The 15,207-nt window shown below is 36.8% G+C and overlaps 1 long non-coding RNA gene and 1 pseudogene across 3 annotated transcripts; both read left to right on the forward strand.

Annotated features, from left to right (window-relative positions):
- The first annotated feature begins 83 nt into the window (after positions 1 to 83).
- Positions 84 to 2,118, forward strand: LOC137962108 (pectinesterase 3-like; annotated as a pseudogene).
- Positions 2,119 to 3,846: 1,728 nt separating this feature from the next.
- LOC137962423 (uncharacterized) lies at positions 3,847 to 12,438 on the forward strand. Of its 3 annotated transcripts, none has more exons than XR_011115128.1 (6): positions 3,847 to 4,238; positions 7,294 to 7,447; positions 11,128 to 11,194; positions 11,266 to 11,995; positions 12,124 to 12,216; positions 12,301 to 12,438. It is a non-coding gene; the product is annotated as an uncharacterized lncRNA (long non-coding RNA). The 3 variants fall into 3 exon arrangements; XR_011115127.1 differs by having other exon boundaries at positions 11,266 to 11,946; XR_011115129.1 differs by having other exon boundaries at positions 11,845 to 11,946.
- Positions 12,439 to 15,207: the final 2,769 nt, after the last annotated feature.

Below are 15,207 nucleotides of genomic sequence, written 5' to 3' on the forward strand. Positions count from 1 at the left end.
GAAGCATTTATTTCAGGACTTTAGGGCTGGCAACCCTAAACACAACTTGTCTTAACAAATAGTTTCTCACATGTGAATGCAGAATGTTTTTTAATCTTTCTGATGCCTCTTTGAACATGATGACCAACATAAAAGGACAATTTCTTGCTTTAATTATTGCAACCTTTACAACTAAGTTGAAATCTAATTCATTTGGATGGAAAGCACCCACAAAATGTCCATATGGAACATTGGAATTGTGCCAACATTGTTTTATTTCAACAAGCATATATTTGCATCAGATTATGATCAAAGTTTCTTGTGTTTCCACTTTTCATTATGAGTTTGTGTATTATTGTGTTTCCTAAAGTTTTCATGTGTAGCCATGATATGTTTTCATGTCGATGAACCTCGGTACATCCGAAATTGATCTTAGTTTCATGTTATGCTCAACATTTTATAGAAAAAAAAAAGAGTAATTCGATAACTTAGGTCTCGAAAAATTTGAAGTATGCTTAAATTAGGTACAAAGAAACTATGATATGAACCAGCCGAAATGTACAAGAACTATTTCACAAAAGGGCAAGTTGGAGAACATCAATAGTGAAGATAACACTTTTAAGGAAAATACCTATCATAGATGAATTTGGAAATAAATGTAAATAAAAACTAAATTTTAATTCATTCAATTCACTTTTGATGATTAAATTTTACAAAGGAAATGTCTAATGTAATATAATTTATCTTAAAATTAGCAATTTTAATATTGATTTTATAGTTTAAAGATTATGCAAACGTGAATAATGATTTTTCCTTCATCAATTATGATTGATTAAGGGGGGGTTTGTCAATAAATTGGAAATTTGAAGTTCATCTTTATCTTCATCTCATGTATCTACATTATTTCATCTTCGAAATGGGTGTTAATGTGGACAAGTTAATCTTCATCTTCCTCTTCGAAATTTAAGACCATTAATTTTATTAATTATAAAAAATAGTTAATTAAACCAAGTGCTTGAGTTAATAATACTGTAATTACCACTATTAAATCACTAATAAAATAAAATAAATAAAAAATAAATACGATTAATGAATAAAAAAGTATTATATTAATCGCCATCAACATCGAGAGGGCCATCCGGAGAAGGAAGCTGACCCCTCGAGAGAAAATCGCCATCCATGATTGTCTGGAGAACATGGACGAGACTCTCGACGAGCTTCGTGAAACAGCCGACGACCTCCTTCGAAAAAGTCCATCTCTGAAGAATCGGACGACCTCAAGACCCTCCTCAACGCCGCCATGACGAACCAGGAGTGGTGCCTGGATGGATTCTCACATGACGGGGCGGACAAGAAGGTGAGAAAGAAGCTAGAGAAGGGTCTGGTGCACGTGAAGCAAATGTGCAGTAATGCTCTCGCCATGATCTGTAACATGACCAGTACTGATATGGCGTTGGAGAAGGAAAAGACTGGAGCGTCGAAGAGAAGGCTGGAGGAAATGGGAGACAATGGGTTCCCCAAGTGGTTATCTGCAGGAGACCGGAAGCTCTTGCAAGCTGGGGATGTGACGCCCAACGTCAAGGTGGCCGCAGATGGAAGTGGTGATTACAGAACGGTTTCTAAGGCGGTGGCGGCTGCACCGGAGAAGAGTAGTAAGGGATTCATAATTAGCATCAAGGCGGGAGTTTACAGGGAGAACGTGGAGGTACCGAAAAAGAAGACGAATTTAATGTTCGTCGGAGTCGGAAGGAAGAATACCATCATCATTGGAGACCGGAACGTGGTGGATGGCAGCACCACCTTCAAGTCCGCTACTGTAGGTCAGTTCTTCCTCCTCCGCCTCTCCATGCAAAACCCGACTAAACTAAATACATTGTGTTTCACATAGTGTAAATCGTTGCAGCAATCATTGGAGAAGGGTTTCTCGCCCGGGGAGTGACGTCCGAGAACACGGCTGGGCCGTCGAAGCACCAGGCGGTGGCGCTGCAGGTGGGATCAGACCGCTCGGCCTTCTACGACTGCGACATCCTCACATACCAAGACACCCTCTACGCCCATTTCCTCCGCCAATTTTACCACTCCTGCCTCATCACCAGCACGGTCGATTTCATCTTTGGCAACGCCGCCGCAGTCTTCTAGGATCGGGACATCCTCGCCGGCCGACGCAACTTTGACCGGTGCAACCGCCCAAGTCATCGAAATATTTATCTTTTTAATAAATTCAACATAGTATCTGAGTGAGATATGTGATATCTTTTTTATTTATTTATAATCTCTTGTAGTTTAGATTCTTATTCTATATTTTCTCTTCCTTTCCGGTCCTAGTACCGATTGTTTCCTGAGCATATGCACCTTCAGTGATAATGTACCTCTTTGTTTAGATATTATATCAATTCATGATTAAGTATTTAAAAAAAAAATTATCATGGATTTAAAAGTATTAACATAAATTACCTAGTATCAAAGGTTTTATAATAAATTATCCTATTTATTTTATTTATATAAATTCGTGACTTTTAATAATATATTTAATTACTAATTTAACAGTGACAATGTAGATATTGTAAAAGTAAGGATCTGATTAAGCGTCCAAAAATTATAAAAGTAACCACCTTTGTTTAGGTATTTTATATTTTATTTTTATAATTTATTAAATTAATACTTTTATTTTTACTTTTGATTATTTTATTAATTTTTACTACACTGAAATCTATCTTATTTTATTAATAAAATACCATATTTATTTATTTATTATATTCTAGATTTTTAATATTAATTTAAGAGTGATAATTAAGGGATTGTAAAAGGGATAATTTGATCAAGCATCTAGACATTAATAAAAGTAAACATTTTTGTTTAAGCATTTTAATTATAAAATTAATAAAAAAATAATTTTATTTCAACTATTAATTATTGTATTAATTTAGACTAAACTAAAATATATCTAAATTTATTAATAAAAATAGTTTATTTAAGCATTTATTATATTAATGACTTTTAACACGAAAGAGTAATTCATTTTTCACTTTGATCGATAAAAAGTTCCCTTAGGCTCCAATTAAAATTCCAAAGCCAAACAAAATGTTATCAAATATTAACTTAAGCAAAAAGATGTTATAAGCTGTGCGTCTTGTTTTAGTAACCAGGCAACTAAATAATAACATTATCTGCATTTAAGGAAAAAATTTAAGAATGATACATTAAACTATTTCTTTTTTTTCTTTAATTTATTGTTTTTCCTTTTTCATTATTTTTTTGTGATTCTTTTAGTCTTTCTATTTTAATTTAAATTTATTATTATTTATTTCCTCTATATTTCTCCTCAATTTTCTCTTCCTTATTTTCATTATATATATATTTTTTATCTTTTTAAGTACCAAGATTGAACAATATTAGCTAGGAAAAATTCTGATACTCCTAGATATTTTTTTCCTACTAACAAAAGAGGGGAAACCCTCTAATGGGAAAAAAATACTCTCTTTTAAAAAGAATAATAGTAGAAAATATAAATATATAATAATATTAAATAAAAAAAGATATATACTAAAATTAAATTATGATTAAGTATTTCACAAGTCTAAAAACTTTTATAATTTAAATATTAAAAAAAATATACACATATAAAAAAATTAATGTAACTAATAATTATTTAACTGAATAAATTATTGAATAAGTTATTAATTAATTAACCAATTCACATGCTGAAGTCTAATTATGTAATTAAATAAGTCTTGGATTAATCAACCAATTAACCCATTTAATGTAATAAATAATTATTTAATTAAACTTTGTAATCAATATAGAATACATACAACCGACGATTTTTTTTTTGTATCTCATTGGAGCTCTCCTTCTCCCTCTCGGTCTTCCTCTCCCTAAATTTGTTTATTCTCCCGCGCTCGCTGCTTCTTCTCCCTTCGTCATCTTCGTATCACTTCTCCCTTCTCATCGTCTTCGCATCTTTCTCCCTTCGTCGTCTTCCCATCTTCTCTCCTTGTCTCTCTCGGCCTCCCTCTCTTCTCACTCTGGGCCTCCCTCTCCCTTCTCACTCTGGGCCTCCCTCTCCCTTCTCCCTCTCGCTCTTCTCTTTTCCCCTAAAAACCCTCCCGATTTCCATCGATTTAACCCATTTCGGTTCCGATTTCCTTCGATTCCCCCATTTCAGAGTCAGTTTCTTAGATTCTACTTCGATTTCCCTTGATTTTCCCATTTGGCTTCGATTTCCACATTGGGTTTCGGTTTTCCACAAATTTCAGAAGGTAACCCTCAACCCTAATTTATTTATTATTAATTTATTGTTCTATTTCAGTTAATCTTAATTTACTGTTCTATTTGATTTAATCTTAATTTCTGTGTGCTGTATTTGTATTTATTGTTTAGTTTCTGCATTATTTCGGGATATAGGGTTAGGATTTATGGTATTTAGGGTTCAATTTCGTCTTTATGGTTTAGGGTATTTAGACTTAGGGATAAGGTAGAGTTTGGGGTTTATGGTTTTGGGGTTATAGGGTTTAGGGTCTAGAACTTTTAGGGCGTTTAGTGTAAATAGTTTATGGTTTAGGTTCTGGAATTTGGGTTAGGGTTAAGGGTTTAGCGTTTAGGGGCTAATGGAGTTAGGGTTTAGGGGTTTAGAGTTTGGGGATATAGGGTTTAGGGTCTAGGACTTTTAGGGGGTTTAGTGTAAAAAGTTTATGGGTTAGGTTCTGGAATTTGGGTTAGGGTTAAGGGTTTAGCGTTTAGGGGTTAATGGAGTTAGGGTTTAGAGTTTGGGGTTATAGGGTTTAGGGTTTAGGGTCTAGGACTTTTAGAGGGTTTAGTGTAAAAAGTTTATGGTTTAGGTTCTGGAATTAGGGTTAGGGTTAAGGGTTTAGCGTTTAGGGGCTAATGGAGTTAGGGGTTTAGAGGTTTAGAGTTTGGGGTTATAGGGTTTAGGGTCTAGGACTTTTAGGGTGTTTAGTGTAAATTTTTTTATGGTTTAGCGTTTTGGGGCTAATGGAGTTAGGGTTTAGGGGTTTAGGGTCTAGGACTTTTAGGGGGTTTACTGTAAAAAGTTTATGGTTTAGGTTCTGAAATTTGGGTTAGGGTTAAGGGTTTAGTGTTTAGGGGCTAATGGAGTTAGGGTTTAGAGTTTGGGGTTATACGGTTTAGGGTCTTGGACTTTTAGGGGGTTTAGTGTAAAAAGTTTATGGTTTAGGTTCTGGAATTTGGGTTTGGGTTAAGGGTTTATCGTTTAGGGGCTAATGGAGTTAGGGTTTAGAGTTTGGGGTTGTAAGGTTTAGGGTCTAGGAATTTTAGGGGCTTTAGTGTAAAAAGTTTATGGTTTAGGTTCTGGAGTTAGGGTTAAGGGTTTAGCGTTTAGCGTTTAGCGTTTAGCGTTTAGCGTTTAGCGTTTAGGGGCTAATGGAGTTCGGGTTTAGAGTTTGGGGTCTAGGACTTTTAGGGCGTTAGAAAATGTATGGTTTAGCGTTTAGGGGCTAATGGAGTTAGGGTTTAGAGTTTGGGGTTATAGGGTTTAGGGTCTAGGACTTTTAGGGGGTTTACTGTAAAAAGTTGATGGTTTAGGTTCTGGAATTTGGGTTAGGGTTAAGGGTTTAGCGTTTAGGGGCTAATGGAGTTAGGGTTTATTGTTTGGGGTTATAGTGTTTAGGTTCCTTGACTTTTAGGGGGTTTAGTGTAAAAAGTTTATGGTTTAGGTTCTGGAATTTGGGTTAGGGTTAAGGATTTAGCGTTTAGGGGCTAATGGAGTTAGGGTTTAGAGTTTGGGGTTATAGGGTTTAGGGTCTAGGACTTTTAGGGCGTTTAGTGTGAATAGTTTATGGTTTAGGTTCTGGAATTTGGGTTAGGGTTAAGGGTTTAGCGTTTTGGTGCTAATGGAGTTAGGGTTTAGGGGTTTAGAGTTTGGGGTTATAGGGTTTAGGGTCTAGGAGGTTTAGTGTAAAAAGTTTATGGTTTAGGTTCTGGAATTTGGGTTAGGGTTAAGGGTTTAGCGTTTAGGGGCTAATGGAGTTGGGGTTTAGATTTTGGGGTTATAGGGTTTAGGGTCTAGGTGTTTTAGAGGGTTTAGTGTAAAAAGTTTTTGGTTTAGGTTCTGGAATTTTTGTTTGGGTTATGGGTTTAGCGTTTAGGGGCTAGTGGAGTTAGGGTTTAGGGTTTTAGAGTTTGGGGTTATAGGGTTTAGGGTCTAGGACTTTTAGGGCGTTTAGTGTAAAAAAAATTATGGTTTAGCGTTTTGGGGCTAATGGAGTTAGGGTTAGGGGTTTAGAGTTTTTGTTATAGGGTTTCGGGTCTAGGACTTTTAGGGGGTTTTTTGTAAAAATTTATGGTTTAGGTTCTGGAATTTGGGTTGGGGTGAAGGGTTTAGCGTGTAGGGGCTAATGGAGTTAGGGTTTAGAGTTTGGGGTTTTAGGGTTTAGGGTCTAGGACTTTTAGGGCGTTTAGTGTAAAAAGTTTATGGTTTAGGTTCTGGAATTTGGGTTAGGGTTAAGGGTTTTTCTTTTAGGGGCTAATGGAGTTAGGGTTTAGAGTGTAGGGTTATAGGGTTTAGGGTCTAGTACTTTTAGGGGTTTACTGTAAAAAGTTTATGGTTTAGCGTTTGGGGCTAATGTAGTTAGGGTTTAGGGGTTTAGAGTTTGGGGTTATAGGGTTTAGGCTCTAGGACTTGTAGGGTGTTTCGTGTCAAAATTTTATGGTTTAGGTTCTTGAATTTGGGTCAGGGTTAAGGGTATTGTGTTTAGGGGCTATTGGAGTTGGTGTTTAGGGGTTTACAGTTTGGGGGTAAAGGGTTTAGGGTCTATGACTTTTAGGGGGTGTAGTGTAAAAAGTTTGTGGTTTAGGTTCTGGAATTAGGGTTAGGGTTAAGGGTTCAGTGTTTAGGGGCTAATGGGGTTAGGGTTTAGGGGTTATAGGGTTTCGGGTCTATGACTTTTAGAGGGTTTTGTGTAAAAAGTTTATGGTTTATGTTCTGTATTTAGGGTTAGGGTTTAGCGTTTAGGGGCTAATGACTAGATTGACCTACACGTAAAAACCTATAAATATGACTAGATTAACCTACACATAAACACGTATAAATATGAAGATACACTTTCAAAGGTATTAAAAATCATTATTTTTAAACAAAAATATTCAATAGAAAGTGCTATAAATAGATGAACATTTTGGTCTTTTCCCACTCCTATACGATAAAAACGGATTTTCCAACGTTTATTTGATTTTATAAGAAATATAAAAGTCTTAGTCTTTGTGTATTTAGACTTACATTGTTGAGATATATTTACTTTTTATTGTCAAATATTTGATATACTAATTTTTATTCAGGAAGATTGATCGAGAGAAAGGAAGAGTGGGAAGGGAAGAAAGAGCGATCAAAGAGTGAAGAGTCAGTTTCTTCGATTCTACTTCGATTTCCCTTGATTTTCCCATTTGGCTTCAATTTCCACATTGGGTTTCGGTTTTCCACAAATTTCAGAAGGTAACCCTAAACCCTAATTTTTTATTATTAATTTACTGTTCTATTTGATTTAATCTTAATTTCTATATGCTGTATTTGTATTTATTGTTTAGCTTCTGCATTATTTCGGGATATAGGGTTAGGATTTTTGGTATTTAGGGTTCAATTTTGTCTCTATGGTTTAGGGTATTTAGAGTTAGGGTTAAGGTAGGGTTTTGGGGTTAGGGTTTAGGGGTTTAGAGTTTGGGGTTATAGGGTTTAGGGTCTAGAACTTTTAGGGGGTTTAGTGTAAAAAGTTTATGATTTAGGTTCTGGAATTTGGGTTAGGGTTAAGTGTTTAACGTTTAGGGGCTAATGGAGTTAGGGTTTAGGGGTTTAGAGTATAGTGTTTATGGTCTAGGACTTTTAGGGGGTTTAGTGTGAAAAGTTTATGGTTTAGGTTCTGGAATTTGGGTTAGGGTTAGGGGTTTAGCGTTTAGGGGCTAATGGAGTTAGGATTTAGGGGTTTAGTGTAAAAAGTTTATGGTTTAGGTTCTGGAATTTGGGTTAGGGTTAAGGATTTAGCGTTTAGGGGCTAATGGAGTTAGGGTTTAGAGTTTGGGGTTATAGGGTTTAGGGTCTAGGACTTTTAGGGGGTTTAGTGTAAAAAGTTTATGGTTTAGGTTCTGGAATTTGGGTTAGGGTTAAGTGTTTAGTGTTTAGGGGCTAATGGAGTTAGGGTTTAGGGGTTCAGTGTAAAATGTTTATGGTTTAGCGTTTAGGGGCTAATGGAGTTTGGGTTTAGGGGTTTAGAGTTTGGGGTTATAAGGTTTAGGGTCTAGGACTTTTAGGGTGTTTAGTGTAAAAAGTTTATGGTTTAGGTTCTGGAATTTGGGTTACGGGTTTAGCGTTTAGGGGCTAATGGAGTTAGGGTTTAGGGGTTTAGAGTTTGGGGTTATAGGGTTTAGGGTCTATGACCTTTAGGGGGTTTAGCGTAAAAAGTTTATGGTTTAGCGTTTAGGGGTTTAGAGTCTGGGGTGATAGGGTTTAGGGTCTAGGACTTTTAGGGGGTTTAGTGTAAAAAGTTTATGGTTTAGGTTCTGGAATTAGGGTTTGGGTTAAGGGTTTAGCGTTTAGGGGCTAATGGAGTTAGGGTTTAGGGGTTATAGGGTTTCGGGTCTTGGACTTTTAGAGGGTTTAGTGAAAAAAGTTTATGGTTTATGTTCTGTTTTTAGGGTTAGGGCTTAGCGTTTAGGGGCTAATGACTAGATTAACCTACACATAAAAACGTATAAATATGAAGATACACTTTCAAAGGTATAAAAAATCATTATTTTTAGACAAAAATATTCAATAGAAGGAGCTATACATAGATGAACATTTTGGTCTGTTCCCTTTCCTATACGATAAAAACGGATTTTCCAACGTTTATTTGATTTTATAAGAAATATTAAAGTCTTAGTCTTAGTGTATTTAGACTTACATTATTGAGATATATTTACTTTTTATTGTCAAATATTTGATATACTAATTTTTATTCAGGAAGATTGATCTAGAGAAAGGAAGAGTGGGAAGGGAAGAAAGAGCGATCAAAGAGTGAAGAGTTTGGGATTTGGGATTTGGGAAGAAGAGAAGAGTGATGCCGAAGAGAAGAGCCAGTGAGGATCATCAAGCAACCAACATGGCGCCTGTGCGGAGTTTGCTTAGTTGCCCCAAGAAGAGAGTCGATACCTTCAAGAGGCGACTCAAGGGCTTCAAGTCTCTCTGTAACCAGATCACTACCTTATGTGGTACTGAAGTTCTCTTTCTTTGCGCCGGTACTCCAAACGGTGATCTTGAATCTTGGCCCAATGACAAATCCAAGATAAACAGTCTCGTTCAAGATTACACCAGGTTGAGTTCTGAAGTGCGACAACGCCTTAGGGTCGATCCCTCTACTCTGTTGGGCCGCCCTCAAACCTCTACTTCACTACATACTGGCTCTTTTCCAGTTCCACATGACCTCCCTCCCAAAGACTTCACCAACAACACCTCACCGGTCGTGACTGCGATTGTGCATGACGCCCTCCCCTTTGACAACCCTTCACCTCCAGAGCCGACCACTTTGTCAGAGGTTTCATCTGCATTTCCCTCTTCTTCGGAGAGCACTCAGCAGATACAAGACGAGTTCTCTCCTTCTTGGGAGAGCTTAATGACACGAGACACTGGAATGACCTGTAACCAGTGCTGTTTGCCTATCGATATAGCTCCGCCTGATATTTCTTTGTTACAGACTTCATCTGCATCTCCCTCTTCTCCGGGGAGCTTTCAACAGATACTACATGATGGGTTCCCTCGTCCTTCGGACAGCTTTCTTCCACCGGAGTTGATCGTAGACCTTGGGATGACATCTGAGCATGCCTTTTCTGATTTTTCTGTGGAGGCTTCGCCTGCGTCTCCCTCTTCTTCGGAGATCTTTCAACAGTTACAAGATGGGTTCTCTCCTTCTTCGGAGAGTTTTTACTTTGATTTTTCTGATATAGTGGTGGACCAACCAACAATGTGTAATGATTATTTGTGTTACGACGTCGACAAAGCTGACGTTTTTGTTTTCTGAAATTATTAAAGAGTTTGTAAAAATTTTTTGTTTTCTGAAATTTGTAAAGAGTTTGTTGTTTCTTTGGCATTTAAGTTTCTTGAGAAGTATTGAATGTAAAGGTTAGTTTAGGGCATTCTAGGCTCTTCAGTGTTTTTCTTTGTCAATAAGAGGATTCTTTGGGCTCTTAACGCGCATTTGTCTTGGTGTTATTATTACTTGAAAGGAGTTAATTTATTTGCTATTTCATGGTGTTCATATTATATTCTTTTTAATGCTGCTATGTACATTCGATACTGCTCTCCTTGTACAAGTCTTTGCGCCCTGATTTTTCTTTGTTCGAGGCTTCATCTGGGATTATCCATTGGCATTTGCCTCAATTGAGTTATCTGTATGGTTTGAATTGAACATATACCTCTGACTTGTCATCATCTTTCTTAATTTCTAATCTTTTCCTATTATTATATGCTTTGGTTTGTGGAGTCTGATGTTTCTAAAATTTCATTTTTGGACTCTGAAAAAAGACAGAAAGATATGGACAGACGCAAAGAGTTAGCTCTTAGAGCTAAGGATCCTTTGTGGTTAACTTTTATCTGTTTAAAAGGGCAGTTTTGTAGAGGTCATATCCTTTATAAGATTTTTTCTGTGAGTGAATTCATTTCTCCGGTCCACAAATGTACATAGGAGCATTAAATATACACACAATGTTTATCACATACACTTTTTTCTGCTGTTCAACTTCATCAGACTCCATGATAGATGTTAAGCTAATGAGGATAATATCGTTTTAGTCCCAATTGATTCTTGAAACTCACATTTTATATATGTATCAAGTGGAGACTGGGAACGGTTCTGGAAGTTTTTTTTTTTATTTGAAATGATGCTGATTTTTTTTGAAGAGAGAAAGGAATCACATTAGGGAGGAGGACCCTCCCATACAATAAGGGGGAACAGTTCTGGAAGTTACAAATGAATCGTATTTTGGGGCCTCGTGATAACTGATATATGCTATTTGCATTCACCATGTCTTTGATTTCATAATTCTAGTTATATTTGCAAGTTACAGAGAATTTTTAAATGGCTTGGTGAGTCATGTGGAAGCATTTCTGAACTTGGTAGTAATGTTTTCTTTTCATCCCTTCTCCAGCTGGGGGTTACATAGCAAGCTAGAGATCAACTCAATCACCCACCGTAGCAATAGTGAGAAATTTCAGGTTCTGATCAACGCTACTGTATGCATCTTGGCTTTTACAATATCTGGTTTTAATATTGTGAAATTTCACAGGTATGGAATGGTTCAATTGATACAACATGCAACTCGCCCATGTGCCTGTCCTTTTCAACTCAGATTAAAACCTCTCAAATTTGAGTATTTTTAAAAGTATTTAGCTTTTGCCAATAATGCCCCTTGACAGATTTTAAGTCTTTCTCAAAAGGGAGTTGATAGAAGTAGTGGACCATTTTTATCAGCTTGCAGTCTTAGAATCTCAAACTTATATTTTATCTATGGTGGCCCTTTTTAGATTTGAGTCTTTCTCCATGGAAGTGAGTTGATAGAATCAGTTGACCATTTTTAATGTAAATTAGTTCTGAATTACTTTTCGTTCAGCATGTAACCTGCCACCACAAAGAACCTAAGTGAAAATTTACTAGTTTTCACTTGAGCTTTAGTAAAACCTAAGCAGTTTTGTTGGAGTTGCTGGCTAGTTCAATATGTTGGAACTTTGGATGTAGTCTTCAAGCTACCTTGCTTTGTACAAAATATCAGAAATAAAACAGGTTAGAAAATAACGTAGTGAGCTGTAGAAATATGAGTTTATGCCAAGTGCTAACATGTTAGCCCTTTTTTACATACTGAATGGAGGTAAGAGTGGTGACAAAATACTCATGGTAGATCCTGTGGAGGCTAAGCGTTTGGCTGACATACAAATGCAGAAAATAAAAGCCAAAGAGAAATTAAAGGAGGGTGAGCTTATTCATACTTTCAAGAAGGTCCTTTCTGAAAGATTGGACCGGTAATTTTTATTAGAAATTGATTGTTTTACTTTCAATGTCAAAAACTCACATATCATTACTTTTTGGCAAAGATGGATGGTTCTTTTTCTGTATATTGGCATTAAATTGATATATGAACTCGATTCAGATGCAACGTAAGATTGAAGCAATTAATGGGGCATGGGGACTGACAGCAGGGTTGATCATTGAAGGTCAAACCGGCAATGGCATTCTAGCTCAGGTAAGTTACTTGTTGAATTGATGAAGAAACCCAGAGATACGTAGATAAGATTGGGTTTAACAAGTTCCTGATGAGTATATGCAGTTGGCTGGATATTGGGGAGCCTTCATTGGTTTATTCTTCCGGTAGCAGGAAGACTATTTCTGCTTTGTTGATTGAACCAAAGGTGGACGAATTCTTTCAAATAATTATTTTCTGTAAAGGAAGATATCCATTATGCGTATTAGGCATATAACAATTTATTTTATAAAATTAAACATTTCTACACTCGGCCATTTTAGTTGATCCACAGCAAACAAATTATTGCCACTCCAAGCTTAAATAATTTTGTGCAGATTGCCATGGAAAGATCATGGTGATAGTGGCTCTAATTTTGTTCTGTTCCACATTGTACTCTTCCCTCTACAATTAGACCTACTCAAAGTGTATTATACTGCCTTTTTTTCTATGGAAATTTCTTTTTACTTCTAAAATACAGGATAATTCAACAGTCTTGACCGAGAGTGGAAAGAGCCTCTCCTAATGCCACGCATGTATACAAATGATTTTCTGCTGCCAAACATCTGCTGTTGTAAATTTTGATTACATAACGGGTCTGAGTTCAAATAGACAAACGAACCCTCGTAGACTCATCATCTGCGAGACCCCTTATATATTCTGGTTTTATCGTTTACGAGCCAGACCCCTTTATATGTCTCATGCCAATCGACTCAACCAGGAACCAGGTATTCTTTGTTGGAAAGTATGTTTGTGTTTGAGATTAGACCCAAGATTGTTAACGTCAGGAAAAGTGTTAGAAAGAAATGTTTTTCATGAAAAGAAAGATTTTGAGTTTATTAGTCGAGAAAGAGAGATTTTAACGTCGTCAATCATTTTTGGATAAACTTTTGACCTATTTTCCTCTCCGAATACCTCCCAACACATTACGAGTCTCATTAGATTGTTTTAGAAGGGAAAACTTATCCGATCTTTTCTGAACATAAAGTAGTAATTATAACTGAATTATAGCTCACAGACAAACATTGAAAAAGCAGCATTCTCATCAATTAAATATTTTGAAAAAGAGGAAAAGGAAAAAGAAGGAAAAGAAAAAAAGGAAAATAATTTCACTTTATCTAATCTGGGTCTTGGTTTAAACTTGACTTTGAAGCATTTATTCCGGGACTTTAGGGCTGGCAACCCTAAACATAACTTCTCTTAACAAATTTGAACATGATGACCAACATAAAAGGACAATTTCTTGCTTTAATTATTGCAACCTTTACAACAAAGTTGAAATCTAATTCATTTGGATGGAAAACACCCACAAAATGTCCATATGGAACATCTTTATCTTCATCTTCGAAATTTAAAACCACCTTAGTACATATGAACGATACATGTTCAAAAGTAATAAGATACAACCATCATTTATCGTTCCACATGGAAGTCGATATGGCACCTCGAAATTGTGCGGCTCTTGTGGATTGTACTGTATCATCCATTGTACCTAATTGGACTGCATCACCTCCTCCACCGAGCTCACCACCCGAATCATCATCTTCACTCTATTTTCTATATCAAACTCGTAGATTAACCAATTTATTGTTTTCATTATTCTCTAGTTAACTCTTGTAAGCACTCCTTAATATGGAGTTTACCATTCCCTTCCATTCCTCTTGAGTATTTAAACTGAGTTTGGATTAAAAAATCTATCTTTTTTATGGACCAAAAGTGTGAGATATATCTAATGTTCTTTGGCCTTTTTTATCTATTACTGTCATTGTTTCAGTTCTTTTTTTCAGACCTGTTGTGGTTTCTATTGAGTTTTTCCAGCCTGGCTTTGGTGCAAGGGAAGTTGCACTAACCACGCAACTCCATCTCTACCACTTCCAGTGACACACTTAAAGAACCACTTTAAGGGTACAAACAGTGTTTTCAAAAGAGCTGATTAAAAAATATGTATCTTTTAGCTGCTCCATATATCCAAAGCAATGCTTCAAACAAAAATAACAAAAATGTGCGACTTGGTATTCTCTCATTCAAGTTGCAGGCACCAGCTGAGTTTTACTTGTGAATTCTAAACCAGTTATTGAGATAGTTTACTGAAAATGTTAAACAACTCTGATTCACTGATTCATAAAAAATAAATGTCTGATTTTATCTCTAGTTAATCTCTTGAACCGTTTTAAGTATGCCCTAAAAATAATCCCTAACCCGAATCAAGAATTTAGACCCTAAACCGTAACCCTAGATCCCATAATTATGCACAAATAACCCCCAATTAGGCACTGAAAATAAAATTAAATAAAATAAAACACTAATTTAATGAAAACAAAATTAGGGTTTAGTCATACCTTCCAAAATTTGGGGAAAACCGAAGCCGAAGGTGAAATCGATGCCTAATCGAAGTAGAAATTAAGTAATCGATGCCCAAATGTCAAAATCGAAGAAAATCGAAATCGAACGAAATCGGAAGGTATTTTGGGGGAAAGGAGAATAGTGAGTGAGAGAAGGGAGTGGGAGGCTGAAAGGGAGAAGAGATGGAGAAGAGAGAGAAGAAAGGGAGGTCGAGAGGGATAAGAGAGAGAGAGAGAAGCAAGCGAGAAAACGGAGAGCTAGTCCAAGAGAAGAGATGGAGGCACGAAGACGAGAGAGGGGGTGCGAGAGAGAGGGCGAGTCCGAGAGAAGACCGGTAGCCGGAGGCCGGAGACGAGAGGGAGCAGAGACGGAGGCCGGAGAGGAGAGCCGAGAGAAGAGAGGGAGCAGAGACATCCGGGGCGCAAGGAGACGAGAGAGGGGGTGCGGGAGAGAGGGAGGAAAAAATGGAAATGAGGAAGCGCGAGAGAGGGGGGTGCGAGGAGAGAGAGGGGAAAAAAAATCAATCGCGGCGCGCGTCCTTCATCTGGAAGAATGGGAAAAAGGGTCTTCAACGAGATGAAATTTTTTATAACGTGGAGATGAAGGACCGCTTCATCCCCAACATCCAAACAAAATGTCATCTACACTCCA

Source organism: Aristolochia californica, unplaced genomic scaffold, assembly GCF_029961685.1.
Source record: "Aristolochia californica isolate CCGP_79_NKW_82.1479 unplaced genomic scaffold, dmAriCali1.0.hap1 SCAF_4, whole genome shotgun sequence".
Taxonomy (NCBI): domain Eukaryota; kingdom Viridiplantae; phylum Streptophyta; class Magnoliopsida; order Piperales; family Aristolochiaceae; genus Aristolochia; species Aristolochia californica.